Below are 7,929 nucleotides of genomic sequence, written 5' to 3'. Positions count from 1 at the left end.
AATCCCTCTACTGGCTTCCATCCACTGCCCCCCTCTGCCAGTCCCTCCACTGGCTTCCAATCACCCAAAGGATAACATTCTAAATATTAACAAACACTTACTAAGCCATCCACAACTCTGCCCCCCGGCTATATCTTCAACCTCGTCTTAAAGTATCACCCTAAATGTCCTCTCTGCTACTCTCAAGACCTCCTGCTCTCTGAGCTCCCTTGTCAACTCCTCCCATGCTCACCTCCAAGACTTCTGTAGAGTCTCTCCCATCCTCTTGAACCTATTACCCTTTACCCGCTCTGCTTGCCCAAAGAAGGGATAAATGTAGAAAGCAACTACCCACCCCGCACCCGGAACTGCATGTCCCGGGCATCGGGAGATAGGAATTCTACACCCCTGCTGCCCCTCTACTCCCTGCTGCCCCAAGGCCTTGGTTGGCCTTGTGGGAAATCTGGCCCTGTCTCCTTTAGGTGATCCCTGAAGACTCATCTCTTCAGGGAAGCCTATCCCACCTCAACCCAACCACTGAACCATCACCTTCTCAAACAATTCATCCCCACTCAGCTACCTCCTCATGTATCACCTCCCCCTCCCTTTTAGATTGTAATCCCTCAGGGGCAGGGCCCTCCTTACCATCTTGTCTTGCATTGTATGGTATCTGTAATGTCTTCCTTATATTGTAAAGCGCTGTGCAAACTGTTGGCGCTATATAAATCCTGTATAATAATAGTAATAATCATTCAGTTAGGGTTCACCGTGATGTTAACACCATACTCTGTCACTGTACTTCCATACTTTTCTCTTTTCAAACAAAAAAAAATCCTTTATTTGCCCCTTTTGCTGTCGAGGAACTCACAGTTACCAGGAGGGCTCGACATGGAATATTCCGCCAGTGATTTAAGCCGGTCTTCCACCACATTAAAGAGACAAACAATTATTCTTTGTCAAATAAATAACAATTCCCAACAAGGGTCAGAGAGCCATCACTCACCACGCAGAGAACATCCAGAGAAAATGGCTTTTCTGCTGAGGGGACAATTTATCACATCTGATAATAATTTCACTCTTTTCTGGTGTTTTATGATGGCTTTTGACGCACATCAAACCACCGGCGGCAAGCGAGGGGGCCCCGATAACGTGAATTAGCAGGAAACAATTGAAACGCAACGTTCCCTGACATATTGCCAACTAATATACGACATCAAAACAACTTTGGTTTTTGGAGAGAATGTTTAAAATAAAAGATACTGAAAGTTTTTTCAGTATTTTTTGTTTAATTTAGAGTAGGGGCGGGGTTAGATGAAATGTCTACGTATTTGTTGGAAAGTCTTCCCTGTAGAAACATTGTTACTCTCCAACATGGATGCAGGAACGCAGAAGAGACCAAGAGGTCTATCGAGTCTGCCCTATTTTTAACCTTTTTGTCCAATAATATAACATAGATGTACGCTAATCTCAATCATTTTAAAGTGGAAATTACTTAAAGTAGTGAATATTTCCTTTTATAGGTAAAATTTGTAAATGATAATTGTGCCCAAGCAATATACTAAAAAAGTGTTTTGTCTGAAATCCCTCCTAAAAAATTGCAGAGCACTTCCTGGTATGCGAGAGTGTCTAGGCTCTCCTGTGCCTACTTCCTCATAGTTGTATATCTGCAGTGTGTGATCTAAGGCACTGCTGCCTCTGACTGCTAGTCTCAGGGGATTTGGAGTGAGATTTGGTGATGTCACTACTGTGCTGCTCACTGTTCTCCTTGCTGGAGGCTCTGACATGAGGAAGAAATGTCCTGCATCTAGAAAATGGCCATCTCCAATTCACCTCCCCCTCCCTTTTAGATTGTAATCCCTCAGGGGCAGGGCCCTCCTTACCATCTTGTCTTGCATTGTATGGTATCTGTAATGTCTTCCTTATATTGTAAAGCGCTGTGCAAACTGTTGGCGCTATATAAATCCTGTATAATAATAGTAATAATCATTCAGTTAGGGTTCACCGTGATGTTAACACCATACTCTGTCACTGTACTTCCATACTTTTCTCTTTTCAAACAAAAAAAAATCCTTTATTTGCCCCTTTTGCTGTCGAGGAACTCACAGTTACCAGGAGGGCTCGACATGGAATATTCCGCCAGTGATTTAAGCCGGTCTTCCACCACATTAAAGAGACAAACAATTATTCTTTGTCAAATAAATAACAATTCCCAACAAGGGTCAGAGAGCCATCACTCACCACGCAGAGAACATCCAGAGAAAATGGCTTTTCTGCTGAGGGGACAATTTATCACATCTGATAATAATTTCACTCTTTTCTGGTGTTTTATGATGGCTTTTGACGCACATCAAACCACCGGCGGCAAGCGAGGGGGCCCCGATAACGTGAATTAGCAGGAAACAATTGAAACGCAACGTTCCCTGACATATTGCCAACTAATATACGACATCAAAACAACTTTGGTTTTTGGAGAGAATGTTTAAAATAAAAGATACTGAAAGTTTTTTCAGTATTTTTTGTTTAATTTAGAGTAGGGGCGGGGTTAGATGAAATGTCTACGTATTTGTTGGAAAGTCTTCCCTGTAGAAACATTGTTACTCTCCAACATGGATGCAGGAACGCAGAAGAGACCAAGAGGTCTATCGAGTCTGCCCTATTTTTAACCTTTTTGTCCAATAATATAACATAGATGTACGCTAATCTCAATCATTTTAAAGTGGAAATTACTTAAAGTAGTGAATATTTCCTTTTATAGGTAAAATTTGTAAATGATAATTGTGCCCAAGCAATATACTAAAAAAGTGTTTTGTCTGAAATCCCTCCTAAAAAATTGCAGAGCACTTCCTGGTATGCGAGAGTGTCTAGGCTCTCCTGTGCCTACTTCCTCATAGTTGTATATCTGCAGTGTGTGATCTAAGGCACTGCTGCCTCTGACTGCTAGTCTCAGGGGATTTGGAGTGAGATTTGGTGATGTCACTACTGTGCTGCTCACTGTTCTCCTTGCTGGAGGCTCTGACATGAGGAAGAAATGTCCTGCATCTAGAAAATGGCCATCTCCAAACCGAGACACAGTGCAGAACAAGGCATGGGAAGTCAGTTATGGAGAAAGGATCATATCTGTGAAGATCACAGACAATACTGATGACTAGTCCTTGACTAGTTGATTCACTGCCTGAACCTAGTTGAGCAGACAAAATCTGGAGCAGCTGTGCATGGCAACCAATCAGCTTCTCTCTTCAGTTTGTTCAGTTAAGATTTGAAAATGAAAGAGAGAAACTGATTGGTTTCCATGCACAGCTCCTCCAGATTTTGTCTGCTCCAGTTTTGATCAATTCCCTTGACTGAGTCTAGTTTTGAACTTTCCTCCCGGTAGTTTGAGGTCATGTCACCTTGTTCTTGATCTTAGCTTCATATTGCAAATTCAGCCCTTCTGAAGCTTCTCACACACTTACAGGGTTATTCACTAAAGGGTGAAGCGTTTGGAGAAGGCAGGAGAAGTGAACAATCTAGGACAACATAGGTGAACTGGGAAGTGAGCTGAATTGGATAATTTTTCCATATCTGCTATGTTGTCCTAGATTGTTCCCTTCTCCTGCCTTCTCCAAACTCTTCACCCTTTTGTGAATAGACCTGCTAATGTATCTAAAGGATTCCTTCCTCCTGCTGGAGATCCCTCTAGTGATAACTAAAGTTCTATATAGAGGAATCAGGACCTCCTTCCTCCTGCTGGGGATCCCTCTAGTGATAACTAAAGATCTATATAGAGAAATCAGGACCTCCTTCCTCCTGCTGGGGCTCCCTCTAGTGATAATTAAGATCTATATATGGGAATCAGGACCTCCTTCCACCTGCTGATGATCCCTCTAGTGATAACTAAAGATCTATATAGAGAAATCAGGACCTCCTTCCTCCTGCTGGGGCTCCCTCTAGTGATAATTAAGATCTATATATGGGAATCAGGACCTCCTTCCACCTGCTGATGATCCCTCTAGTGATAACTAAAGATCTATAAAGGTGGCCATACACTCTAAACCATCGCAAGACTTTAGTCTTGCGATGGTTTAGAGTGTATGGCCACCTTTATAGATCTTTAGTTATCACTAGACAGATCCCCAGCATGAGGAAGGAGGTCCTGATTCCCATATATAGATCTTAATTATCACTAGAGGGAGCCCCAGCAGGAGGAAGGAGGTCCTGATTCCCATATATAGATCTTAATTATCACTAGAGGGAGCCCCAGCAGGAGGAAGGAGGTCCTGATTCCCATATATAGATCTTAATTATCACTAGAGGGAGCCCCAGCAGGAGGAAGGAGGTCCTGATTCCTCTATAAGGTGCCCATACACTGCCCGATTATCGTACGATAATCGTGCAGTGTATGGGCACCTTATAGAGGAATCAGGACCTCCTTCCTCATGCTGGGGATCTGTCTAGTGATAACTAAAGATCTATATAGAGAAATCAGGACCTCCTTCCTCCTGCTGGTGATCCCTCTAGTGATATCTAAAGTTCTATATAGGGAAATCAGGATCATATGCAACAAAAGTGTTTCTGCTGAGGTGTATGCGTGTCTAGTGGGTACGAAGCCTGTGTCGTATGTGTGCCCTGCATACAGCAAGTAGGCTCAGGTTTTCTTTAAGCCTCTCCTACTGTTAGCACAAACTGGCAACACTCACTGTTTGCCACGGTGCCCGGAGAAAACCGCATCATTGCTCTTCATTGGGTGCCCAAAGATGTCTCAGGTCTTGTACAATCCTAGCAACACCCCTGTCCAAGAACAACTTTAGCAGAATAGTCAAGTATAAGGGAAATTGTCACAGGGGTAAGGGAAGTTTACCTGAGAATGCAGCATTTGTTTAACTCTAGCAGCCAATAAAACCAGGGGGGGATTATGGGAGCAGGTCACCTGGTTTAGCTGGGTAAGCACAGCAGAAAATAATTACTCCTTCCTTAGCGAGACCTCAAATGGCCCTCCATATACAGACTGCTAATGATAATGATTGGAAGGTTAAACTGTTTAGTCTATAGAAGTGTGTGCCGGTACATTTGCAAGTGCCGTGACCTTTCTTTAGCCTGATCTCTATGTAAACGGTATTTGTTCAAGGAAACCCTTTATGGAGTCACCTCTTTTTCTTGCTTTATTATCCAACATGTTTGCTACACTGTCCTAAACTAATGGTGTCAATGCACACACAGACCTAATCAATCAACAGCTTACTGATTTCAAAGCAATCACAAAAATCTGATGCAAGCTTTAACATTTTATTTGAATTTGGAAATTCATTTTCAATATGATTATATCTGCAGCTTTCATTCAAATAATACTTGGTGATCCAGCCATGCAAGTCCCTGTTCAAGCACTTCCTGTTATAGGGTGACAGCGCACTGTCCTTTTTCAGCTCCTGTGTTGTCACCCTGTCATAAGGGATTCTGATGGAGCCCCCTATGTCATAGCATTGGGCAGGTGACAGGTAAGCTTTATAGAGACATCAAGAGTCTATTGGACCCCTAATGTCACCCCTACCCTCTACCTTAACCAATTAAGCACAGACTGTGCTCAATCCCCCGGGGTTTGGGGTTGACAGCTCTGACCTTGGAAATGCTTGGTGAAGAGTCTGTAAAAAATAAGTCAAGGCAACAGGACTTGCTGTATTTTTCATGAAGATGTTTCACTGGTCATCCAACCAGCTTTCTGACCACTGATACGACTTCAAGAACAATACAGCAAGTCCAGTTGCCTTGACTTATTTTTTACAAATATACAATGACCTGGATGAATGAGAACCTAAACAGACATATCAGTGCTGAGCAGGGGCGTCCCGAGGCACCCCGTGAGACGTCACCGTGCATGCGCGAGACGTCACCGTGCATGCGCGTGACGTCATCGCGCACGCGCGGCAGTATTCTGATACCTGCCGGCGGCCATCTTGGTGATGGACACCGGAAGAGAGAGGAGGAGACAGCCACCCGGCGGGATAAGGTATGCCGCCGGGTCCCCTCCTCTCTCCTGACACTGTCGGGCGTTCGGTCCATGACCGAGCGCCCGACTTTTCAGAGGGGGGTGAAACCAAAATGACTGTGGTGACCTCCAATGACCTCCAATGGTGTCACCCGGGTGAGGGCCGCACCCCCCGCACCCCCCTTGTGACGCCACTGGTGCTGAGTGCTTCCTGGTTCACAAACTGTAGAAGACATAAAGAAACCAATGTTCTCTCGCTTGTCATCCTGACACTCTTTGTTGTGGTCTCAGAAGAAGCAGGAGAGCCCGGAAACCACAGAGTCATGGGGTCTGGTAACCTGGTTGGGGAGAACCACCCCGCCATTCACATGAAAGTGATCTGATATGTGAGGAACCGGAAGAACAGCAAGAGCTGGCTGCGGCCATGAGCTCATTTTAACCAGTTCATAGCTAGACCTAGGACAGAACCCTGAAGTGGATAAAAAATATATTTCAGGAAATATCAACAGCTGAATTGAACAATCATTTTGAACCTACTGATGGAAGCAAACCATTTTTTTGTCCCTTTATTTTGAAGTAGGTTTGCAGAATGCGCTGTGGCTTGAGCGCTGTGACGGCCGATGACCTTTATTCCTCTGTCCTCGTGTAATGTCACTTTTGGTCAGCTCATCAACGTTGCTGAAGCAGCAGCTGTGCAGTGATGTCTTTCATCTTCAGCCCTTTCTATTTATTGTCAGCATTTCAGCCGCACTCCATGTAGTACATTTCACTCCGTCTCCCGCCCTTTATCTTTTTAATGTTTCACAACTCAGCTACAGACAGGCCCGTCATGCTGACGACGGTTAATACTCTGCGCGGCAATTATAAGCCCTGGCCAGCCTTGTCATTAGCTGACCCTGTGCTTCTGTACTCACTGATTCCTATAGGCTTAGAAGGAGATCATGCCAAGTTTGTTATTCTCAGCATTCTAGCTGGACTCCGCTTCAACGGCAATATGAACAGTTGATATATTGTTTCAGCCTTAGACACTCGGTTCCACACTTCAGGGTGAGGTGGGTGACTTTCATTTTTTGTGTCCTAATAAAGCTAGATCATCTCCAGTGTGTACCTGGAGCCCACCAGAGGAAATGGCAATTAGCTAACTATGGGGATTAGTGTAATTCACTCACCCCATAGTTCTCCTTTAATTAAAAATTAACTTCATTTTTTGGGGGGGGGGGTTGGTCATTTTAGTTCTGTACTGGTCCTCTTAGTCCGTGCTGGTCATCTTAGTCCATGCTGGTCATCTTAGTCCATACTGGTCATCTTAGTTCATACTTGTCATCTTAGTCTGTACTGGTCCTCTTAGTCTGTACTGGTCATTTTAGTCCATACTGTTTATCTCAGTCCGTACTGGGCCTCTTAGGCCCCATTCACACCAGGGCAGTAGCGGATCAGCGCCCTTCTTTTTAAAAGGGCTGTTTTGGGAGTTTTTATTTGCGTTTCAGCGCGGTTACTTTGGAAGCAGGATGGAATAAGGTTAAGGGAGCAATTCTGTGGGGGGGAATCGGACCGCGCGGACCCACGCGGTCGCATGAATGGTCCCTATACCGTGTTTCCCCGAAAATAAGACAGTGTCTTATTTTATTTTTTTTCACGAAAAAAGACACTTGGTCTTATTTTCGGGGCATGTCTTACCTGGCTGCTGCTGCCCGCTCTGCCGTCCAGGGAGCCACTGCAATGTATGGGACCGTTCATGTCGGCGGATCCGCACGGCCAATTCCGTGTGGCCAAACCACCCAAGTGTGAAAGGGTGTTTAGTCTATACTTGTCATCTTAGTCTATATTGGTCCTCTTAGTCCATACTGGTAATTTTAGTACATACTGGTCATTTTATTCCCTACTGGACCTCTTAGTCTATACTGGTCATCTTTGTCCATACTGGTCATCTTAGTCCATACTGTTCATCTTTGTCTGTACTAGTCATTAGAGTGGGAAATTTGGATGAAATG

Source organism: Nanorana parkeri, unplaced genomic scaffold (assembly GCF_000935625.1).
Source record: "Nanorana parkeri isolate BGI_ZX_2015 unplaced genomic scaffold, ASM93562v1 scaffold58, whole genome shotgun sequence".
Taxonomy (NCBI): Eukaryota; Metazoa; Chordata; class Amphibia; order Anura; family Dicroglossidae; genus Nanorana; species Nanorana parkeri.
Note: the sequence above shows the minus strand (reverse complement) of the source record.